General features: G+C 39.7%; 1 protein-coding gene across 2 annotated transcripts in view; it reads right to left on the bottom strand.

The window, feature by feature from the left end:
* The window catches only part of IL6ST (interleukin 6 cytokine family signal transducer), a 48,809-nt gene extending 39,577 nt beyond the window's left edge, over nucleotides 1-9,232 (bottom strand). Inside the window, exon 1 of one of the 2 annotated variants that reach the window (XM_053590388.1) lies at nucleotides 9,065-9,232. The gene's annotated coding sequence lies outside the window, so the exon portion shown is untranslated. Of the gene's footprint in view, nucleotides 1-8,230; nucleotides 8,311-9,064 lie in introns of those variants that run through there. The other variant, XM_053590398.1, reaches the window with a different exon arrangement.
* Between the last annotated feature and the right edge of the window lie 15,068 nt (nucleotides 9,233-24,300).

The raw sequence follows: 24,300 nt of genomic DNA, 5'->3' as shown, positions 1-24,300 counted from the left end.
ATGTGAGTCTATATGCATATGCTCAATTCCACGGGTGTGTAAACTTTTCATGTTTATGGGTAAAGGGTAAATATTTTAGGCTTTATGGACCATAAGGACCCTGTCAGAGCTACCAATGTACTACTGTGGCACAAAAGCAGCCATTCATAATGCATAAATGAAAGGGAACAGCTGTATTCTAATACTACTACTTTATAAAAACAGGAAGTGGGCCGGTTCACCTGAGGGCTGTAGTTTGCTAACTGCTGCTGTTTATTCCTTTCATCCATTTGCTTATCTTTATGTAGTGACTACACTATCTTGACTATAGCTTTATAAATCTATGTTCGGTGCACTTTAAAAGTACTCCTGTTGCTAGTAGAGTATTACATAAATGTCCATAACACTCATTTGTTTGATAGTGTTTTTCAAATATTCTATGCTCTTACTGATTTTCTGCATACTTCTATGAATTATTGAAAGAGGGGTACTGAAATTCTAAAATATAACTGAGGATTGATTTATTTCTCCTTGCAGTTCTATCAGTTTTTGCCCCATATACTTTGAAGCTGTTATTTATTATATCTTCTTAATGAACTGAGACCCTTTTATGTTTATAAAACGATCTTCTTTATCCCAATAACATTCTTTTCTCTGAAATCTACTTTGACATCCAGGCTTCTTTGTTTACTGTTATCATGGAATACCTTTCCCATCCTTCTATGTTTAATGTGTTTCTTCTTCAGATTTACAAGGCATTTTTTTTTTTTTTTTTGCAGGCAGCACGTAGTTGTATCTAATCTGACAATATCTGCTTTTCAATTGGGTATTTAGATCACATACATTTGAAATCATTTTTGATATGGATGGTTAGGTTTAAAGCTATCATCTCCATACTTGTTTTCTACTGAACTGATCTTTTCTCCCCATTTCTTCCTTTTCTTATTTTTGTTAATTATTTTTTATTCTGTCTTCCCTTCTTTGTTGGCTTATAAGCTGTAATTCTTTGTTTTTACATCTTAGTGGTTGTTTTAAGGTTTATAGTATACATTTTTCACTTCTTGATCTAGTATAAAAGTTAATTCCATTTTTTTCTTTCAACATGTGCTATTCGCCATACATTTTAATTTTGCGTATGTTAAAACCTCACATGTACTTTACACGTTATAAACTACTTGTCATTATTTTTGTTTAAACAGTTAATTATTAATGTTTTTAAAGAGACTTGTACAATAAGAAGAAAATCATGTGGTAGATGCAGGGGCTGGGTCTGGCCTAACACCTTAGGAGGCTGAGGCAGGGGGACTGCTTGAGGCCAGAAGTTTAAGATGAACCTGGGCAACAGAACAAAACACTATTGGTGCGGTGGTATGTGCCTAGCCTGAGCTACTCGGGAGTACTGCTTACACCCAAGAGTTGGAGGTTACAGTGACTGGGCCACTGTACTACAGCCTAGGCAACAAAGTAATACTCCACATCTTAAAAAAAAAAAAAAAAAGACTTCGACATTACCCATGTAGTTACCAATTATAGAGCTTTTAATTTCTTTCTACAGATCCATATTTCCATGTGAGGCATCTGTTATCACTGTCTTTCGGCCTGAAAGACTACCTTTAACTTTTTTTTTTTTTTTTTAACAATATAGGGCTATTGGTGATGAATTCTTTAGGTTTTTATATGTATCTAAAAAATCTTTATATCAATATCATTTTTTATAAATATCTTCAGTGGGTACAGATTCTCAACAGTTTTTTCTTTCAGTAGTTTAATACAGCTCTACTTTCTTCTTACTTGCACTGTTTCAAGATCTGCTATCATCCTTCTCTTGTTCCTTTGTACGAAAGGTCTTTTTCCTCCTGGATGTATTCAAGATTCCTTTTTATCACTAGTTTCCAACAATTTGATTGTAATGCACCTAAGTGTAGTGTTTATCATGTTTCTTTTGCTTGGAGTTTATTGAGGTTCTTGTATCTGTTAGTTTATGATTTTTATCAAAAACTATAAAATATCTATGGCTAATTATATTCTCTACTACTAAGGCAAGATCCTTCTGTATACTCTAATGTTCTATGAGTCAAGGCGTTTTCCCCTCTGGCACTCTTTCTGCCACATGGGAGCACCACCAATTACCTCTACTCCTTTCGGGAGGTTCTTTCCCTGCCGTCACTAGTTTCTTTATTTTACATACTTATACTGATGAGTATTCAGCTGAAAAGTTGAAGGGGACCTCCGAAGCTTTCCCTACAGAATCCTATCTTCTCCAGTATTCTTTTTGTGAACTCTAGTTACTTTCTTCTCCCCACTCATTCCTTCAAGATTATCTACTGACCTCAGCCTGGGTTTTCTTGACCTGTGCCAAACTCTCTGCACATGGTAGGCTAGTACGATCATAGGGCTCACCGCATTCCCATCTTCTAAAATTGCTTTTCATCACCTGACGTTCAGCATCTTACCACTGTCTTATACATATTTTAGTTTTTTGGTTGTTTCACACAGGAGGGTACATCTGGTCCTTGTTATTCCATCTTGGCTGGAATTGCAAGTTGCACAGATGTTTGGATACCAAGTCAAATGAGGATTATATAATAGAACTATTGTCAAAACTGCAGTATTATAAATATTGGTGTATAGAAGTCTAAACAGATGCGAAAACAAAACCGAAATCTAAATATTAACAAGTATGAGCCTGAAATACCAAACATAGTTCAACATGAGAAAATATATTAATGTCATTCACTATATTGACAGATTAAAGAAGAAAAACAATAATAATCATTCCAACAGGTGTTTGAAATGTTATCTGATAATATTCAGCAACTATTCGTTTAAAATTTAAGATAACAACTAAGTATTAGAACACTAAGTCTAAGTGTTCTACCTTGATGAAGTATAATAAAAAAGGTAAGAGCAAGGCCTATGGAAATGGATTGCTTGTGTTCAGATCTCAGCTCCTCTAGTTTTTGTAAAATATCTTAAGCAAGTTTTTTAAATGTCCCTCCCTTTCAATTCCCTTATCTGTAAAAATGAGAATAACACCATCTCCTGCCCATTTACCACCAGGAATGTTACAAGAATTAAATAAATACATCGGAAGTGCTTAGAATCATCTGGCTCGTAATAACTACTCAATAAAAGGTAACAGCACTTATTACTAGTGCAGCTCTTGGTGTTACTGCCACTACTATCAGAGACCTATAGTAAGCACCTGTATATTTAAGGGTAAAAATTAGAAGCATTTCTATTAAAGTCAGGATTCAGAAAAGATGCTTAGAGTTCTAGAGGGCTTAACCAAAAATATAAGATATAATACATAAAAATGGAAAAAAATGGCAGATGATATGATCATTTATCAAGCAAAAGAATGAAAACCAAGTGACAAACTATTAGGACTATCGAGAGTTCAGCACAGCAGGTCAATAAAAGGTAATCAAAAAAGAATAGCTCTTCTACACACCAGTAATAACCAATTAGAAAATAATTGAAAAAAGTCCTACTCACAGCAGCAACCAAAAACTATACCATGTCTAGGAAATATCTAATCAGAACTATGTGAGAGCTTTATGGAGAAAACAGTAAAACCTTACTAAAAAGTGCATTAACACGATCTAAATACAATGGAATGAAAAAAGCCAACATAGTAGAGATGGCAATTCTTCACAAATTAACATGTAAATGCAAAACAATATTAATCCAAATAGCAAAGTGGTTTATTCTGGTACTTTACAAACCAATTTAAAATTTCATACAAAATATCAAAGAACAGCCAAAAGCCAATTTCAAAAAGAAGAATTAAGAGGAGACTACTAACTAGTTCTACCATTTATTAAGACCTAAATATAAAGGCAGTAATTAGAACATGGCATTGGCAAAGGAATAGACAATCACTATAGACCTACTATAGACCTACTATAAAGGCAGTAATTAGAACATGGCATTGGCAAAGGAATAGACAATCACTGGTACAGAACAAAACAGACTCAAGTATATGTAAGAATTTAACAGCTGATTTTTAAAACAGGCACTCATTATCACTGGGGAAATAAAGGACAATTCAATAAATGGTACTGGGACAAAAGAAAGCAAAAAATAAAGTGAGAACCCTATTTCATCCCAGACACATGCACACACACCTTATCCCCAAACTGACTAAGGATCTAAACGCAAAAGAAAAGTTATAAGCATACTGAAAGAAAACACAGAACATGCTTACGGCCCTAGAGTACAGAAGGCCTTTTACAAATTATCACTGTTTTAGCCAAATGCAAAGGTTTAAATAGTATTTTGATGAACATCCATGTTCTCGCCATCACTTAATAAATAAAACATTACAAATATAATTGAAGCCAAATAAATAAACAGTTCTTGCCCTTAACGAAGTTTAAGGTTTAGAGAGGTAAATATGCACGAAGTACTACAGGAGCACAGACAACACAATCACCACGGGGCTCAGGACCACCCAGTCATGAAATAAGGGGTAAGGGTTTTCTAGACAGAAAAAATAACATACACATATGCTATACATCATCTTTGATGCTAAATGTCAAGTGAAGATTACCAAGGGCAAAATCCTAGAGCATGCCAGTCTACCAAAGCAGAGCTGTGCTATCTGAAACAGCTCTGATGAGCTTACTTTCCACTAGGGGGTAGAGTTGGGGAAAATGTATAAAGCAGAACATCCAAATAAAAAGAGATTGTGCAGAAGGCACCAACATGAAAAGCAATATTCAGAAGTAACGATTAAGCCAATCTACCTTAGAGCAAAGGATGAAGAGATGACTCACAAGAAAATGAAAACATGGAGACATTCAAATTTTATTAGAGTGACAGATTTTGTAGTACTGAAAGGAAGGAAGTTCCTGCTCTGGATATGTATGCATACATGCATCTTTAAAACACTGATCTATATACTACAGCCATATTTCAACATACACAGCTGTCTTATTCGTGATAAATTAGCTAACAAATTTCTCATTAAATCTAAGATTCATTGGATAAACTGCAGGATAAAAAAAGAGACTGCAGCCATTGTGACAATATCACAAGTGTTTCTAAAGCCTTTCACATTGTTGACCATCTCTGCTTCTCCAAATTCTCATGTTTCCCGGTTTCCATGTAACCTTATAATGCAGTTGAATTCTTTATCCACTTTCCTGTCTCTTTTACTGAATTCTCTGCCTAGCTTTCCTCTCCTGGCTATGAATGTACCCAAAGATGAAGTATTTGGCACTGATTTTTCTTTTCAAAATACCAACTTCCTTGAAGATGTAAGAAAGACTTCAATTATTATCTTAACAAAACAATTTCAAGAATTCTGGCTTGGACCTTTTTTTAAAAGTCTAGTTACATGTCATTTTCTTGGATATTGTATCTCTGACTCAAATCAACACACATATATACATACTAACACACATAAATGCACACACTTTTTAAAAAATCATAGGGACTTACCTTTTAACCTACAAACAACTCATCTCTGCCTAGGTCAGTGAAGTCCACTGTTGTTTCTCTTAACCTATCCATTACATTCTAGCTTTTCTTAGTCACAAATCATGTCTTTCCCAGGTTTTCTTTTTTTTTTTTTTTTGACCCTCTACCATGACTAATTTAATTTGGGCACTGATCACCTCAAAATTTTCAACAGCTTTCCTGCTTGTAATTTCTTTCCTCCCTCCCAAGCACTCTGAACATAATTGTTGGATATCTCTAACACACTATTTTAAACCCATCATACTTTTTTTCCTCAAAAGCTTTTAAAGAGTAATAATATCCAATGTTTTAACTATAGTATTTAAGAACCTAAAATTTTGTCTTTATTTTGCCTGTCCACTATATCTTTTCCAATATTCATGTCTCTCTACTCTTAAAAAAAGTCCTTTCCTCAGACTTCTTCCTCAAGCTACCCTACCACTGTACTTTCAGAAAAGAACTGCTTGCATTTGCAAGCAATATGGATTTTCCTCCAGTCATGCTGAATATTATTTTTGCAGTTTCTGCAAAGCAAACATTTAAGCTTCTCATTTTGCCTGATCTCACCATGCCATTCATAATTTTGTTTTTACCTTTTATCACTCCCTATTAGCTATCCCTTTAGACTCTAAGCTCAAGCCACACCAAACCATTAGACTTCCCCTAACATTACCTTGTTCTTTCAGTTTGTGATTCTACATATGCTATTTCCTGCCTCTACAATTCCTTTCCTGATTGCATAGTGCTAACTTCTTACAACCCGGATGAAACTTCACTTTGTCAGTGGAATCACCCCTCACTCTCACAAACATCTGTGCTCCCAGTGCAATCTTACATAGTTCACTAATAAGACTCATGACAAATCTTGATATATTCACAATCTAACTTGTTTTGAGGCACCTACTAGACAATTAGGAGTGGGTGTGAAAAGGCCTGCTATGACAGTATTACACTCACTGTCACTCAAGTATACTATGAAAAGGCAGTATGTATCATGGTTGAGAGCTCAGATTTTAAAGCCAGGCTAAGTGAGAATTTTGGATCTACCACTTAGCTACACAAGTTATCAACCTTGCTATGCCTGGGTTTCCCTATGTGTAAAAACAGGATTAATTAGACCTATCTTACAAGGTTTTATGAAGATTCAATGTATAAAACAGTGCTCAAAACAGTGACTGATACAAAATAAGCATTAAATATGTATTGGCTATTATAATTATTCCTGATCCTTTCCACATGATAGTCTTCTATCAGGTTTTATATTCTCCATTCTATATTGTGTCCATATTCTCTGTGATGAATGGGCTTCCTTCATATTTCCCTTTATCCAAATCTTACTCAGCTTTCAAGGCTGAAGTCTGGTAGAGCCTCTGCTCATTACGAGCCTCAAATGATCACTCTCTACTTTAAGTATCTATAGCATTTTCTGTATAACTCTGCATTTAATTAAAACTGCTTTGCATCCTTGTAATTTTTCAGGTGTTAAGTTTTCTCAGCCCAATTTTTGTAAACTCTTCGAAGGTTCTGATGGCATCTCATACATTCTGCGAGTTCCTATAGCAGGTAGTAAGTGCTTTAGTATTTGTTCTATAAGATAATAAAGCACAATAAAAACCTCAATTCTGATCAAGCTGCCTTTGCAATCAAAGAAATAGAGAAGCTTGTGAAAACATTTCCATGCTTCTCTAGAAGCTAAGTTGCAAATGTATTAGAGCCAAGGAATTCTGACTCTCATTAAAATGAGAAGCTCTGAAATAGCTTCCAGGGGAAAAACCCTCTCCAACACTCTAAAGGAGTTAAGGGTAGTCCTTATATTCCCAAATCAAATTATAGCACTGGATTTTCTATGAGAAATGTGACAAAATAATTGACAGCACAAGATTTGGAGTCACGCAGATCTAGGTTTTAGAGCAGTGGTTCTCAACCTTCCTAATGCTGCGACCCTTTAATACAGTTCCTCATGTTGTGATGGCCCCCAACCATAAAATTATTTTCATTGCTACTTCATAACTGTAATTTTGCTACTGCTATGAATCGTAATGTAAATATCTGATATTCAGGATGTATTTTCATTGTTACAAAGGGGTCGCGACCCACAGGTTGAGAACCACTGTTTTAGAGGGACTCAGAGCCTGTTTTCTTCTCCAGAAAGTATACACCTACCTCACTGCACTGGCACATAACAATCAATATTCACCCTAATATTTAACTAAAATGGGAACCCTTGGGGAAAAATTTTAAATTAACTAAAAATACTGCAATTCATAAAGATGAGAACATTTTTAGTTACATAAGAATAGGCTGTGTTGAATTAGCTGGCAGCAGTATTTATAATACTCCAAATTAGCTATAAGAAAATTAAACAAGTATATTATAGTCAATAATAGACTTGAGATGAGGGGAAAAAATCCACTACAAAGTTTATCCTCCTTTTTTGACACCCCTTCCTATAATTTTATTCATTTGTGATTAAAAGCAAATGTTCAAAATTATCCCCAAAGAGAAATATTCAGAAAGTGCAATTTAATATCAACTTGGTTCTATAAATGTAGCATTCTGATTCATTGTTCGGAAATACTTCCCAATAAGAATTAACATGAATTTAAGAAATTAAAATAATGGTGAACAGCTCCTATGATGATCTGAGTCAGTAATTTCAAATTAAGAGTTGTTCCAACTTGAAGCTGGCAGTCACACGCAGTCTAAAGGGTTTGTTTACAGCACTGACTAAACCAAATACCCCAATCTTTTAGACAATTCATCCTGGCATTCAATAATTAATTACCTTAAGGCAGTACAACTCCCGAATTGTCAAATAGTTTACAAATTAAACCCAAAGAGGTCTCTTTCTAAAAAAAAAGAAAAGAAAAAAAGAACAAAAAGTGTTAAGTCTTATTTTTAACCTGTGATATTTTTTCAGTTTCAGATTATGAATAAAATGCTGTTCATCCTCTGGAGAACAGAACCTTGCTACTTAGAACACCTTCAAGCTTTGGGCACTAGGTGAAATTTTAAAAACATACGGATCTGCTTCCATAGGACACAGTGAGTGATGTGGGATTCGTTAGAAGTGGTACATATAAGAGATCAAAAGAAAAGATACGTTAGTAAATAATGTTTCTAAGCCCTGTGAGCTTTCAACAACAGTGAAACGTTACACTTTTAGGAAGAAAATATGTTTCTGGCAAAGGAATATCAACCTCCGGGAAGAAAACCGAGAGTCAAGCGCGAGGCTAATGGAATTTAAAGATGGAAAGGGCAATGGGGAAAACGTGGACTCTGGTAACCAAAACGGGGTTGATCTTGAAGGGACTTTGGGTGGGGGGTAAGGTAAGAAGAGGAGGTGTGTGTGTGTGTGTGTGTGGCAGGGGTAATGATTCTTCTTAGGACTGAAAGATCGAGGTAACAAAGTTGTGCGAGTAGAACGCGGAGGTGCGGGAGCAGGGGCAGGAAGGAATGTGGGGATTTCCAGGCTGAGCTGACAAGTTCGGGGCACGCGCTGTCCCCCGCTCCTCTTTTGGGGAAGGGAGGCCACCAGAGTGCCAGGCCGCCCGTCCGCACCGACGGAGCTCTCACCCTCCCGCTACTCGGCCCTTCACCGGCCCCGGCCCCTGCTCACCTCAGCCCGCCGCGCCTCGACCCTCCGCGCCTCCACAGCGCGCGTCCCCGCAGGAGCCGGCGCCACAGTGCCGAACCACTAGGCCTGACCGGCGCAGACCTGGCGCGACTCCGCCGGCCTCTAGGCTGCTCGCCCCGGCTCCGGCACGCTCGCCGCTCCTTCCCGCAGAGGTGGCGCGCGGCCTTCCTCCCGCGGCGGGGCGGGGCGCCCCAACTCCGCCCCGCGGCGCCCCGCCCCCAGGCCCCGGGCCTGTGCTCTGGATTGGTCCCTGGGAGACCCAGCGCACCCACCCATTGGTCCAGCGGCCGCCCGTCGACGAGGGGGCAGGATTCCAGGGGCTGCCATTCCCGTAACTCGGCTCCCGGCGTCCCGGATTCCGGTGGCTGCGTCCGCGTCGCCTCTCCCAGACTAGATCGAAGGGTTCCCCCCACCTCCCCTCTGCGGGCGGAAGGAGCGGAATGTTCCATTTTTCCGCGGAGTAACGGGGTCATGAACCGAAGCTCGGGTGCTGCCCGCTCCTCCCGCCTTCCCTTCTAGCCAGGGCGCCCTCGGCCTCCCTTCGCGGCCTTCCCGGAGAGACCCCGAGCCAGTAGGGACCGCTGGGCTCCCGTGGGAACAGGGGCGGCGTGGAAGCCTCCTGGGGAGAGTGAAGGGTTTGGCGGCGGTGACTCCGCACGAGGTTGCCGCAGATTTTGGCGGCGGCGGCAGCTTCGGTCCACGTCTATGCAAAGGAACTTTGCCATGGTGTACTTTTTTAAATTAGCAAATGAGTTTGGGTGCCATTGATCAGTGAGCCCCAGAGTTGGGGACTCGCCAAAAGCTAGTATTTCTTTGTGGTTTGTATGTCCCAAGCAGCGATAAAAATACCTAGTAAAAACCAATTTCATTACAATTCACCTCTTCTCCACCTTCACTTCCCATTTCCCTCCCTGCCTGGAAAATGGACCTAAAGGTTCATCTACTTTTTCCCAAAACAGGGTAAGAAGTTGTGTGTGTGTGTGTGTGTGTGTGTGTGTGTGTAAAGAAATAGACTCAAGGCAAGGACTTTTGTGAATGATGGCAGGCGATATGAGGGCTGTAACAGTTAATGGATAAATTATACCTTGTGTTAATAGACAATTACAGAGGTTTCATGTATATTGAAGATTCCAGACACAAAATCGAATTACGTTAGTCGTGATCGGACAATTTTTAAAAGACACAGGAAGGTGGGCCTACTAAGTAAGGCGTCCTTGGCAGCCTTGCTGCAGCTAATGATCTATTCAGCTGTTGATGCTCCCTGCCATTCTATATCTAACCTACAAATTGTGTTCTAGCTTTCTATTTACAGGAGTATTTATTTTAAATAAACTTTTATAAAAAATTGATAAAAAAATGTGTAGATCCAACAGACATTTATTTGGAGAAACGTATAATGGTTAAGTATACCCCCTGATTCCAGATTGCCTAGGTTTGAATACTGGTGCTGCTACTTCCCATCTCTGTGACCTTGGGGAAGTCTTTCCAGTTTGTTCATACACAAGATGAGAATAATGATACCAACATAATGGGATTGTTGCAAGGATTAAATGGGTTAAAATACATAAAATGCTTGGTACATAGTAGGTGCTCAGTAAATACCAGCTATTGTTATTTTTGAGTGTGCTATGTCTGCAATTCTTCCAAAATCTTTTAAATCACGGTGTGTATTGAAAATGGTGCAACAGGGTGCCTTGGCTCATGCCTGTAGTCTCAGCTGCTCAGGAAGCTGAGGTGGGAGGATCACTGGCACCCAGGAGTTCAAGGTTATAGCAAGCTGTGATGATGTCACTGAACTCCAGCTTGCCAGCCTGGGTGACAATGAGACCCTGTTTCTAAAAAAGAAGAAAACAATGTATTTCTCATTTCTACATTTCAATGTAGGAATGGAAGGACAGGTCGACAGAAGAGAATGAGGGTGACAATGAGACCCTGTTCCTAAAAACGAAGAAAACAATTTATTTTTCATTTCTACATTTCAATTTAGAAATGGAAGGACAGGTCAACAGAAGGGAATCAATAGTGCACATACTAGTCTGCCTTGCCACACTGGTTAGGAGTTGGTTCTTTTGTGGATATCTTTGTATTAGCTCAGCTCCTAAGCCCTGCCTCTAAGAAACTCACATTTTGTGTGGATAAAGTCCTAGGCTAAAAGGATGAGTCAATATTGGAAAAAGATTTTTCAGAACAACAGAATAGTAGGAGACCTCTACTCTGCTATAGTTACATAACTTTGCAGACCCTTCTATCAAGTATTGTCTTGAAATAACCACTTCCAGGTTAAGGATTTGTAACTGGAAAGCCCTGTCAAAATGTAGAGGTAAATAGGATAAAATGGCTTTTTTTTTTTTTTTTTTTTGGAGACAGTCTCATTTTGTTGCTGGTGTGCTCTAACATCATCATAACTTACAGCAACCTCGAACTCTTGGGCTCCAGCAATCTCCTGCCTCAGCCTCCTGGGTAGCTAGGACTACAGGTGAACACCACCACATCTAGCTAATTTTTTCAATTTTTGTAGACAGGGTCTCACTTTTGCTCAGGCTGGTCTCAAATTTCTGGCCTCAAGCAATTCTTCCTTCTCAGCTTCCCAGAGTGCAAGGCTGAGAAACCTAAGCCACCATGCCCAGCCGAAGGTGGTATATTAACAGAAAACCTTCTATTTATGTCCTGGGACCATTTGTGATTTAGGTAAGAGCAGAGAGTGGGGAGCCTGTCCAGTGAGCAGGGCAACATGAGAGCACTGAGGTTATTTACTTGGCAGTAGGTGAACAAAGCTAGGAAAAAGTGCTATGGAACAAAGGTGATATATACAGAAGGCAAACTTTGCTTGCCTTTCTATTTGCCTCCATCTGGTCTTGACCAGGATATCAATTTGCTTCCTTGTCTGCCCAGTTATATTTCTGAAACTCTGTGTCAGGCCTGGAAGTATCCTTATGTCCTACATCAACCTCATGATTTCAGCATCTGTGTTGATGACTCAGGACCCTGAACTCATGATTTCTCATCCTTTCTTTTCCAATGATCTTCAACTTTACTCTATATTAGCAACCCACAGATGGAGTCACACCTTCAACCTAGTCATCAATGAAATAACTCCCTCTCCAAAGTTTTGGGTTGTGAATTTTACCTCTGTACCCACCGCCACCTACTCCTCTACCTCTCTTTCGTGCTCACTCCCATTGAACAGGCAGTTTGTCCTCAGGGTGACCTCCAGTCTTTGTTCTCATAGTTTATCAGCTATTTCCTACCTTCTCTTATCTTCCTAAGCCCTGAGAACCCTTTTTATCAACGTTTTTTTAACTGCACTCTCACTAGCATCCTCAATTCCTTTGACCTTCAGCCATGTTTACCTTATCAATCTATTGCCCATTTCCTTTTTCCTTGAACTACCAACCCCACCCTAACTCATATTCTTAGTATGGAATCTTGTTTCATTATTTCCTGGAAAAATAAAGACCTTCATTTGTGAGCATCCTTAACCTTTTCCAACTTAGGAGGCAACTATGTATTTATCCTTTTCCCCTGCCTCTGAAGAAGAAAGGCCCCTATTCATTTAAAAGATTAACTCCTTCTCTGTTCTTGGTATACCCCCAAGTCTTATATTTTTCATTATTATCACTATATGCTTTAGAAATGTTAAAAAATTAAATACTTAACTCAGTGATAAGTTGGGGACAACTTTTATGTATGTGTTAAAATCTTAGTTATGTGGGCAGCGCCTGTGGCTCAAAGGGGTAGGGCGCTGGTCCCATATGCCGGAGGTGGCGGGTTCAAACCCAGCTCCTGCCATACAAAAAAAAAAAAAATCTTCGTAATGTAACAGCACCTAATTCACCAAATAAAATTTAAAATAAATAAAAGTCTCAAAATGAAGCCAGTTAAGCTATATTATAATTCATTTAATAAAGTGAGTTTGGGATGAAATATTAAATGAACTTGTCAAATGTTACTGAAGAATAATACATGTTCAGAAAAATGAACACATCATAAGACTACAGGTTGAGGCCTGGCGTGGTATCTCATGCCTACAATCCTAGCACTTTGGAAGGCTGAAGCAGGAGGATTGCTTGAGGCTACGAGTTTGAGATCAGCTCGAACAACATAGACACTGTTTCGACAAATAATAACAATAATAAATAAATAAATAAATGGGGAAAGAAAAAGAAAAATTTGCCAGGTGTGGTGGTGTATGCATGTAGTACAAGGTACTTGGGAGGCTGAGGCAACAGGATCACTCAAGCCCAAGAGTTCGAAGTTAGAGTGAACTATGATGATACCAATGTACTCTAGCCCAGGCAACAGAGCAAGACCTTATCTCAAATAAATAAATAAAAATTAAAAAAATTAAAATAAAAATTTAAAAAAGAATATAGCTTGAAAATTTTTCTAACTGAATACACTCATGCAACTAGCATCTATAGTATGTGACCAATCCCCTCAAAGTTTCCTCCTATTCCCGTCCAGTTCCTGGTAGGCCATAGATGACCATTATTTTGACTTCTAATACTATAGTGTTATGACTATCATTTTAAAATTGAAAAGTTAGCAGAAGCTTCTTAGTATTATTATATTTGTTTATTTTATTTAAATGAATTCAGTAGATCAAGAGAGCTTGAAATAAGTATTGCTGTTAAAGGTTAAACACAGATACAGATTAAAGGGGAGGGGATCTAGCTTCTAGACACTCTGGACCACTAGGAAACCCCATTAAATAGCCACGAGATTATCCTGTTTAAGAGAGAAGCTTGGCTTCAGAGAGGGAAAGGCCGGTATAGAAGTGTGAACAGCAGTTAGGTACATCCTATTCTTGGACATGTACATAGGATAAGGAAGTCAGGATTGGGGACGGTGGCTTTGGAACAGCCTAGACTTTTCAGAATACCATCCTGGGGGGTTTGAGAAACAGAAGTTTTCCTTTGTTGACTCTCATTTCACCAATTTTTCTGGAAAAAAATATTCTGCAGTTACAACATAAATTCCTTGGCACCACGCCTGACACTTTTGCTAAAACCAAGTAAATTTAAAATTACCAACATGAATATTTATTTATTTACTTATTTTTGAGACAAAGTCTTACTTTGTTGCCCTGAGTAGAGTGCAGTGGCATCATAGCTCACAGCAACCTCAAACTCTTGGGCTCAGGCGATCCTTTTGCCTCAACCTCTCAAGTAGCTGGGACTATAGGCGCCCGCCACAATATCCGGCTATTTTTTTAGAGATGGGGTCTTGCTCTTGCTCAAGGCAGTCTGGAACTCCTGAGCTCAGGCAATGCACCCAGCTCGGCCTCCCAGAGTGCTAGGATTACAGCCATGAGCCACCACACCCAGCCTCCAACGTGAATTAAAAAAAAAAAAAAGATATTTTGTGGGTTTATGTAGATCAGAATTCTAAGCACCCTACCCTGGTGTGGTGGCTAATAAAGATATGGTACTAATTGTATTAAATAATGGTTTAGGAAATGTGTGTCTATCTCCTTAAGGGAGGATGGCCGTGCCATACTGAAAAGGAAAAATCAAATGCATCTACTTACTGAAAGAGCTGGAATTTTCTGAAAATTGTCTCCTCTGTTTTTTTGTAGGATTTAGGGTATGTCCATTTTCCATGATTGCCAAATAATAAATGAATTTAATGTCAAGAGTCCAATGAAACTGGAAACAACTAATCTAGCTGATATGTCAGATGATGAAAATCATTATTTTGGTCTAAGGATGCATGGTAGTCTCTTCGGGTAAACTTCAGTTGTTCCTTGCATGATTTCCTCCCCTTGAGTATAAGAGGATGGATATGATCAGATTATGTAAGATAGTGCCCATCTTGCTAGCGTCTCTCATTTACTATGGCTTTGGAAAATCAAGCTGCCATGTTGTGATGTAAGATTGTAATGCTTGTCGTACAAGAAGATGCTCTCCTTGGTTTTGATGAAACAATTTGCCATGTTTGCACTTCCATATAGAGAAAGCTGTATGTTAAGGAACTGAAGATGGATTCTGCCAATAGCTAGCAAAAAATTGAAGCTCTCAGTCCTATAACCTCAAGAAACTGAAGTTTACCAACAAAAGCAGATCCTTCCTCATTTAAGCCTCAGATGAAACAGTATCCCACCCAACAACTTATTTGCAACCTGTGAGAGCTGAAGCAGAGAACCCAGGTAAGCTGTGTCCAGGCCTCTGACTCCACAGAAGTGATGGGAATTGCCTTAGCTGCTAAGTTTGTAGTAATTTGTTATGCAGCAATAGGAAACGAATACAGTAGGCAAAAGTTGAAAGCTATTCACATCAATGTTCATGATGGATATCATTTTTAGACATTCAAATCAAGCTTTTATTAAGTCAATAAGAAGATAAGGATTTGGTGGGCGGCGCCTGTGGCTCAGTCGGTAAGGCGCTGGCCCCATATACCAAGGGTGGCGGGTTCAAACCCGGCCCTGGCTGAACTGCAACCAAAAAATAGCCGGGCGTTGTGGCGGGTGCCTGTAGTCCTAGCTACTCGGGAGGCTGAGGCAAGAGAATCGCTTAAGCCCAGGAGTTGGAGGTTGCTGTGAGCTGTGTGATGCCACGGCACTCTACTGAGGGCCATAAAGTGAGACTCTGTCTCTAAAAAAAAAAAAAGAAGATAAGGATTTGGAGAGACAGTTATACAAAGCAGGAGGCTCCTCTGGTATCCTGGTGTCCTGAACATCCAGAAATTAAGGGGATCCAACCATTCTAATTTACTCAATACACATTCATTGAGCATCAACTATGTGCCAGGCATTAAAGAAGACAAACGTATTGTTGCCAAACCAACAATTTTGGCAATATTGTGGTGCCATGAGGAAGGTGTTTAGGAAAGTATTCTGGGAGTACTCATGCAGGAATACTTCAGAAACTGGGCATTGTAACAACTCAGTTGCCTTTCTCTATCTCCAGTTCTAAACCTCACACTTTGTGGTAGATTAGAGATGGCCATGAATTTTTCAACACTTCTCCATAGAGAGGCTTGAGGTCTGGTTCCCTTCATCTTGAATTTAGGCAGGTTTGTTCAGGGTGTAGCCTTTAAGAGGATCTTTCATCTTGGTCTCTGGGAGTCCTAGGCTACCATGTAAGAAGTCCAACCACCTTGTTAGACCGTCTGGAGAGGGATGACACTATATGCAGAGGGAGAGTGGCCCTGATGATCTCAGTCTTCCCATTTTTCCTGCCCAGGCATCAAGCATGTGAGTAAAGCTGTTGTGGACATTCCAGACCAGATCAGCTACCAGGTGAATAATGCTAATTGACCCCACTCAATATTCCATAGAACAGAAGAATTGTCTGGCTGAATCCTGTTCTGATTTCTTACTTAAAAATTTGTAAGATATGATAAAATATCTGTTGTTTTAAGTCATTATTTTGTTAGGAGCAATAAATAACTAGAATAAAACCTGCAGGTTCATTGTGCACAATTCTGAAACTCTGACCATCTTACTCACCTGTCAATGCCTTTTATGCTATATGGTCTAAAAATCACTAACCTCCTCAATTCCTTTTCTAAGGTGAAAAATCATCTGGAATAATTTGCATTTGTTATTGTGAGTTAGACCCCTTGTGAATGTCACAAGAGTCCTCCATTACCTGACCTCTACCTACTTCTCCAGCCTTACCTCCTAGCATGACCTCCAATTCCAAGTTCTCATATTACCTCTCTGCTAATGGTTCCTGGGCCAGCATCCAGTATACTGTTTTGTGCTTCTATGCCAAGAAGAAACAGCTTATGCCTATCATTGCCTTCTTCATTTTCTGCACCTAACTTGCTCGCCATTTTTCAATATTCATCTAAGTACTTCTTTCCTCCCAGAAGTCTGCTCTAGGCCAGAGAAACTCACAATAACAAATGCAAATTATTCCAGATGATTTTTCACCTTAGAAAAGGAATTGAGGAGGTTAGTGGTTTTTAGACCATATAGCATAAAGAGAATGGAGAAAACCAGGTAAAATGGCACACTGGAAAAATTTCTTGCTTCTTAAGTTAGCTGCTCTCAACAGATACAATATCACAAATGCTGTATTAACCACGTGAACAAAACACCATGATCATTCAGAAGAGGGGGAAATTATTTTTGCCTAGAGAGACTGAAAATGCATCCTAGAGGAAATGGATTCTTTTTTTTTTTTTTTTTAGGATGCAGGTTCTGGAAAAATGAGCAGTAGCTCACCAGTGGCGAGAAGGGAGGAAGGTAATTCCAGGCAGAGGAACAGTGACAGGAAGCAGTGGCAATGTGAAGGACAGGAGTGATCAAGAGGTCTGTGAGACCAGGAGGTCAGGTAGTCAGTCCACAGGTGAGAAATGAAGAGGTTGAGGCCTTCCGTGCCTGCCAGCCTACACAGAGCGTTTGCAGTTTATTTTGAAGGGAGATATTAGAGTTTTCTAAGCAGGGGACTTTTTTGAACAGATTTGTGATTCAGAAAGAAAATTGTGCTAATGCTGTGGAGGATGAATTAGAGCAGAAAGAAAGTAGAGGTGATGAATCCGATGAGCAGGTTAGATTTGAGCCAGTGAGGGCTTGAACTAGAGCACCTCCTTCTTTTGGAAGGGAAGGAAGAGGCTGCTCTGAGGGGTGCCACGGCAAGACTTGACAGTGGGATATGATGAGAAATGTATGGGCAGATCCGTGATCAAAACCTGGGCCAGTCACTGCTGACCAGTTGTGTAGTCTTAGGTATTAATAACTTATTGCATCTTTGAGACTCAGAGTAAAACCTGTAAAACCTGTTAGACTTAATACATGCATCTTATGTTTCTGGAAGGGCTTAAATGAGATGATATGTGAAGGTAAATGGCATGAGACTTAGTATACAGTGGATACTCAATGTTTATGTGCAATATTAATTACCTTTGGTCATCATTGGAAATAGGGAGTGAGATGAGGAAGACTTTGAGTGCAAGGTTTATGTCTAGGACGAGTGGGTGGATGGTAAACAAGAGTAGAGCACATTCATTAAGGAAGAAGACATTGAATTTTTTTTTTTTAGGGTAACAAAGAGAGATTTTATTTAGGAAGAAGAAAGAGAAAGTTAGAGTGCTTCTAAAGAGTTTTGGAAGTGGGTCCCTCTCATGGAGGAGAGAAAGTGGGAAGATGATGACATTGAATTCACTTTGAGACTTGCTTATACAGAGCCCTAGGCCATGATGCAAAATTGACAGATTGTCATTGTTACTTTTCTCTATTTGTATGAGGCTATAATTTCATCTGTGGCCATCCTTATCTTACTACTCTAATAATATTGTGGTCTAGGAAACATGTGCTAGGTGGCTGTCTGATGTTAATGGATCCCCAGCACTACCATGAGCTTCCATCCTGTCTCGCCACCTTGGAGCCTCCCCAAGGTAAGCAGCATGGTGGAGGACTCTTTCTTAGATCTTCACTACCTATAGTCCTCCTGCTGATATTCATTTCTCTACTTTCCCCTTCCCAACTTGGAAAGTCTTTATCTAGCCGGGGGGTAGGGTGGGAGGTTGATGTTAGTAGGAGTGGCAATTCAAACAGGTCAGCAAACATCTTCCCCAATCTTTCTTCTCATACCTGTACCAAGGCTTTTGAATTTGAAAGACAACCTGTCCTTTCTTTCTTTATTTTTTTTCTAATGCAATAGAAGAGACCTGGTATGTGAGAGTATAGAGAGAAAAAAAACATATTCTGGAACAAATACTTCACTAAAATATTTTGACATACCGGAATAAGGTTTTTATCTCTCCCAAATCTATACAATTGCTTCTCACATCCGCCAAGACAGTCTTAGGTAAGAAACCTCAAATTAGAATAAAGAGTGTCTACTTCTTTAATCTGATTCCTTCTGTGGAGGTAATGAGAAGAGGTGAAGTATCAACCAAATTCTGACAACTTGCTTTCAAGTACTTGAGGCCAGAATATAAAACTAGATATTTTCCCAGGGTTGACTAACTTGGGAACCGAACCTCAGAGGTCGTGTAGAAAATTTCCCAGGGACATTCAAGGCAGCCCCTACTCTCTGTTGTGCAAGTAAAAGGAAAAACTTAAAAAGCAGCCAGGCATTGGGAGCTTGTGTGTCGAGCTCTGGCCGTGTGTCTATGTATCGAGCTCTGGCTCTGCCTGGTGGAACTGCACAAGAGGGCCCCCCATGCCCAGATGTGCTGCTCCACCCTCCCTCCCTGTGGAAGGCATTTCTTCATGCTTTCCTTTCTCCTTCACCTGCTCATCTTTTAACATGAATGTTTTTTCATATACTCCCTACATTTTTCTATGTGCATAAAGGTGGAAAAATAAATACAAGAATAAATCATAGCTCTTGTATATTTTACATGTCATGGTAGGAGGTGGGAGAAGGGAAAACAGAATGTGTTTTTTTTTTTTCAGTTTTTGACCAGGGCTGTGTTTGAACCTGCCACCTCTGGTATATGGGGTTGGTGCCCTACTCCTTGAGCCACAGGCAAACCTCTGCAGTGTCTTGCTCTACCTGGACTAAATGGTCTGACCCAAATGCAGAAAACTATTCTGAAACATTTAGACTGTGATTTTTGACTTCAAATACAAGAAAACGTGATTTTTTTTCCAAGTGGGAGTAAGTTACATTGTTTTCTCTAACTGATCAGAGACGAATTTTCAACGCCTGAATAACAAATATAATCATCACTGCTACCCTTTTTTTGTGTTCCAGATCTTTATATTCTAATTAATCCTTGTAACAAACCAGTATGGTCAGTGGTGTTATTCCTACCTTACATGTAGGGAAGCTTCATATAAGTTCTGAGAGTTCAAACAACTTGCCTGAGGACACACAGTGAGAAATTGTTCATGGGGACTAGAAGTTAAGTCTTCATTATTCTCAAAATCGGGCTCTTTTGTGCTGACACATCCCCACCTCAACCTCATGTCTCGTAAATGCCTTCTAATAATTCTCATTATTTTGAGCTTGTTGGAAATGTGATAGGATAGAGAAGTTTGGGAGAAAATATTCAACTAATAGGAGCCTCTCTCTTTTCCACCCACAATGCCTTTTCACACCCCTGGATCAGGCTCACCATCGCAGTGACTTTTATGAGTAATGATGACTGTGTGTGGAAATCAAAATGAGTGCCACAGACACTCAGTGTTTACTATGTGCCTGATATTTTTCTGTCTTTACATCTTAATTATCAATTCTTACAATAATCCTATGAAGTGGGTATTATTATTATTATTATCTTCCTTTCAGAGATGAGAAAACTGGTTTCAAAGTGGTAAAGCAATTTTCCTAAGATTTCACCACTACTAAACAAAGTCACTGGGATTTGAATTCTGAGACTGGGCTCGTAAACACTATGGGAATGGCTATTCATACATTAGAGGGTAAAAAGTTACTTCTTTAGTTTAATCAATTTCTATATCAGTCAGAGCTGCAGGGGACGAAATAACCCAATACACTTTGGAGAAGTCCAGTGGCTTCGGCGAGTTTTGATCCAATGGCTCATAAGATGCCACCAACGACCTGGCTTCTTTCCATATTCCCACTCTGCTTCAATGGAAGGGCTGCAGCCTTGAGCCTTACTCACTGGCTGCAGGGGTCTTTACCATGCTTTAACTCTATGATGACAAGGGACTGCAGTGAGTCCAAGCCCAACATCACTACATCATTCCAACAGGAGAAGAATGAAAACTTGCCTTTCTTAAAAAGCCAGCAAACATCTTATGTCTCACTGCCTGCAACTGTGTTGCCTGTTCATGTACGAATCATGGATGGGGAATGAGATAAGATAATTACCTTCAGATCATTGGGACTCACCTCTGAAACTCAACCAACCCACATGTCCATCAATGAATGGAGGGTGGTTTCCCAAAGCAAATGCAGTGGCTGTTTCCTGGAGGAAGAATGCACACTAGGCAGGAAAGAGCAGTTGTCCACTGCACCCCCATTCTTACAAGCTGGAAGTGTTGATATTTTGTTGTTTTTCTGAGAATTTATTACACACATACACATTTTGTTCTGTTTCTTTAGTTACCACTATGGCCTACCAGGGGTCCTCAAACTTTTTAAACAGGGGGCCAGTTCACTGTCCCTCAGACCGTTGGAGGGCTGGACTATAGTTAAAAAAAAAAAACAAACTATGAACAAATTCCTATACACACTGCACATATCTTATTTTGAAGTAAAAAAACAAAACGAGAATAAATACAATCACACTGCCGCATGTGGCCCGCGGGCCGTAGTTTGAGGACCCCTGCACAATTCCCCATGTTTTAAAAGCTCATTTTGCTAACTACGCTCATGGTGCTTTCATTAGATCAATGAAATCTCCCAATAAATTCCACAGATACAGATATCAGTAGTAGACATAACCAGATGATATGGTAGCCTCAGATTAGCCTGGTATAATCCTGAAAGGGGATAGCTGCCTGCTATTCCCTCCTGCTTCCTCCTCTCCTCCAGTCAGACCTTACGCCCCATCTCTGTAAGGTTTCTAGGATTTGATGTGTGAGGGGACAGGATGCCAAGAAGTTCAACTCAAACTTTACGGCAACATTGTGCCCAATCTGCCCTATCACTGCCATTCCCCAGTAGAAAAATTGTGGATACTGATATACACTCCCTCATGGCCTGAAAAATTTCCTAGCTTGGGCATAAAGGCCAAAAAGTGGGAAAAAATTAATTAGAATTATGGAGATCATGGGTGGACAGAGCTACCGCCGCATGACCCTGAAAACCCTCAGTGTGCCCAGGCAGACATCTCTGAGGAAAGACAGAATTGCCTCTGTGCAAGGTGGTTCTCACTTTGCTTGGAATTTTCACAAGGAAGAAGGCCAATTGCTTTAAGAAGGCTAGAATGTCTCAGATCCCAAATTTCTGGATCCAAACGCATTCATTTGCGCTTATTCTAAGTAGAACAGTCAAGTTGAACCCGTGGATTAACAGCTGACATTGTGCCAACCAAAATATTTCTCTTGTTTGAGGTAACTAATGCATTCCAATAATTCTTCTCAAGCCCTTCTCACATAAGGAAACAGGGTGCATCATTCAAACTGCCCTGGAGGAAATTGTAGGTAGCCTTTGTAAAACCAACATTCTAGAAGGGAGGAAGGAGACTATACCAACAGAGAGAATTATTAATTGCTGTTTTGTGCCTTTGGATAGCTTAATACTTGTGTGTTACTGAAGTTCACAGTACTCACATTACATGCTATGGGGCCAGGCTTCGGTCAAGGGCTGTGTGGCTGCTGGCTCTGATTTCTGTTCCACTGGGCCTCTGTAGAAGCAACCAGTTAGGCAAACTGAGCCAAGCATCCATCTTCAACATCTTAAACAACTAGTAATTCTTTGTTTGTGGTGGTGAGTCTCAGAGGAATCTCTGGACACAGTAGAAAACCAGGCAGCTCTACTACCTATTAGCGCTATAACTTGATTTTTTCCTTCTTCTTGTTATCATTATTTTTATTTTAATTTGAGACAGAGTCTCACTCTCTCTGCCTGGGTAAAATGCCATGGTATCATAGCTCGCTGCAACCTCAAACTCTTGAGCTCAAGCGATCCTCTTGCCTCAGCCTTCCAAGGAGCTGGGACTACAGGCTTGAGCTATGTATGACACCTGGCTATTATTAGCACATGCACACACGCACGCACACGTGCAATTTGTTTAGTTGATGACATTGGTACTTGGTTCCAATCAGTCTGTGGTTCAAAGTTTTTAGTTAATGGCAGAATCGAGATGAAAAGCTGCTGTTCCAAGTAAATGTGATGTAGGACCGAGTGAATTTGAGCAGCCTGTGTCTGATGTTAAATCCTAAGGTGATTCTATCACGTGGAGATATAGACTCGTGCTAGCAAATAACTGAGGTTCTTGAGTAAATAACTGAGGCTGAACTTGATGATGACCAGAGAGAGGTTGTTCAGGCAAAGAATCACCAATTGATTTTTGTCATTTTTTATCACTATTATCTATAATTATCTGTAGAGGTATTATTTAGAAAATATTGCCATCATATAATTCTTATTAATTGGTTATGATATATAATACCCACCATATTACCCATATGTGCCAAGTACTCTACTTAATCAGACAACTGAATCCTCTCACCTATCTGGAAAGCTGGCATTACATTCGCATTTCACAGGTGAAATAAAAACTCAGAGACTCAGGGAATTTGTTCAAGGTCAGAGTCAGGTCTGCATGACACTGAAGTCCAGGCTCTTTTCACCACTTCCACTTAGTATGGATGACCCAAAGACTAAGATTGTTTCCTCAATGACCATGGCTTTAATTCCCAGCCAATTAAATTAATTAATTAATTTATTTTATTTTTGAGATAGAGTCTTACTTTGTCACCCTTGGTAGAGTGCCATGGCATCATAGCTCACAGCAACCTCAAACTCTTGGGCTCAAGTGATTCTCTTGTCTCAGTTTTTCATTTTTAGTAGAGAGGGGTCTCACTCTTGCTCAGGCTGGTCTTGAACTTGTGAGCTCAAGCGATCTACTCACCTTGGCCTCCCAGAGTGCAAGGATTATAGGTGTGAGCCACCACGCCTGGCCCTAGGATTGTATTATATTTTAAATGGTATATGGGCAACTGAGAGAAGAATCAGGAGGACAGTCAGCACACACCTGACTATGACAACTGGTACGTTCAGTTGGGGGAAGAGACATATGTCTCTAAGCCTCTTCCCCCCAGCGAATTTACCAGTTATCATAATCATGAGTGTGTTGAGCCACCTGCCCAGCCTCCTAGTCAATTTTCAAACAAAACTTCTGCATGAGCATTCACTATCCTCAACAATCCACACTGATAATAGTCTTCATTGCAAACAAGGATTTATCATTGTTCCTTCTCACAGTGAATTCACGTTGGGTTTTCACTCCAGGTCTCCAAGTCTTCCCATTTGTTCTGGTTCTCTTTTTTTTCCATTTTCATAAGCACTCCAGGTTCCTTCCTTGAATGTGAATGGAGAAGAAAAGAATCATGATGTTAATACATAGTCAAATATGGAAGCTTTGGTTTGAATAAACATAAGAGGTAGAGATTAAGGCAAACTCTCAGGTTCAATAGGATTTGGTGACTGCTTAGCATTAAAGCATGACAATAAACACTTTTCAGATAACTGAAAGGAGGAGCCTTGCCCCTCTTTTTCTTGGGAACTGCATACCTACTTGAACATTAAACAAAGTGTCCTGGAGAAGAAGATGAGACAGTGTGATAGAATGATCTTTATGTGTAACTCCTGAGCTAATTCTACAATGTGACAGAATGATCTTTA

The sequence above is a fragment of the Nycticebus coucang genome, chromosome 1, assembly GCF_027406575.1.
Source record: "Nycticebus coucang isolate mNycCou1 chromosome 1, mNycCou1.pri, whole genome shotgun sequence".
Classification (NCBI taxonomy): Eukaryota; Metazoa; Chordata; class Mammalia; order Primates; family Lorisidae; genus Nycticebus; species Nycticebus coucang.
Note: the sequence above shows the minus strand (reverse complement) of the source record. Positions and strands in the feature narration are given on the sequence as shown.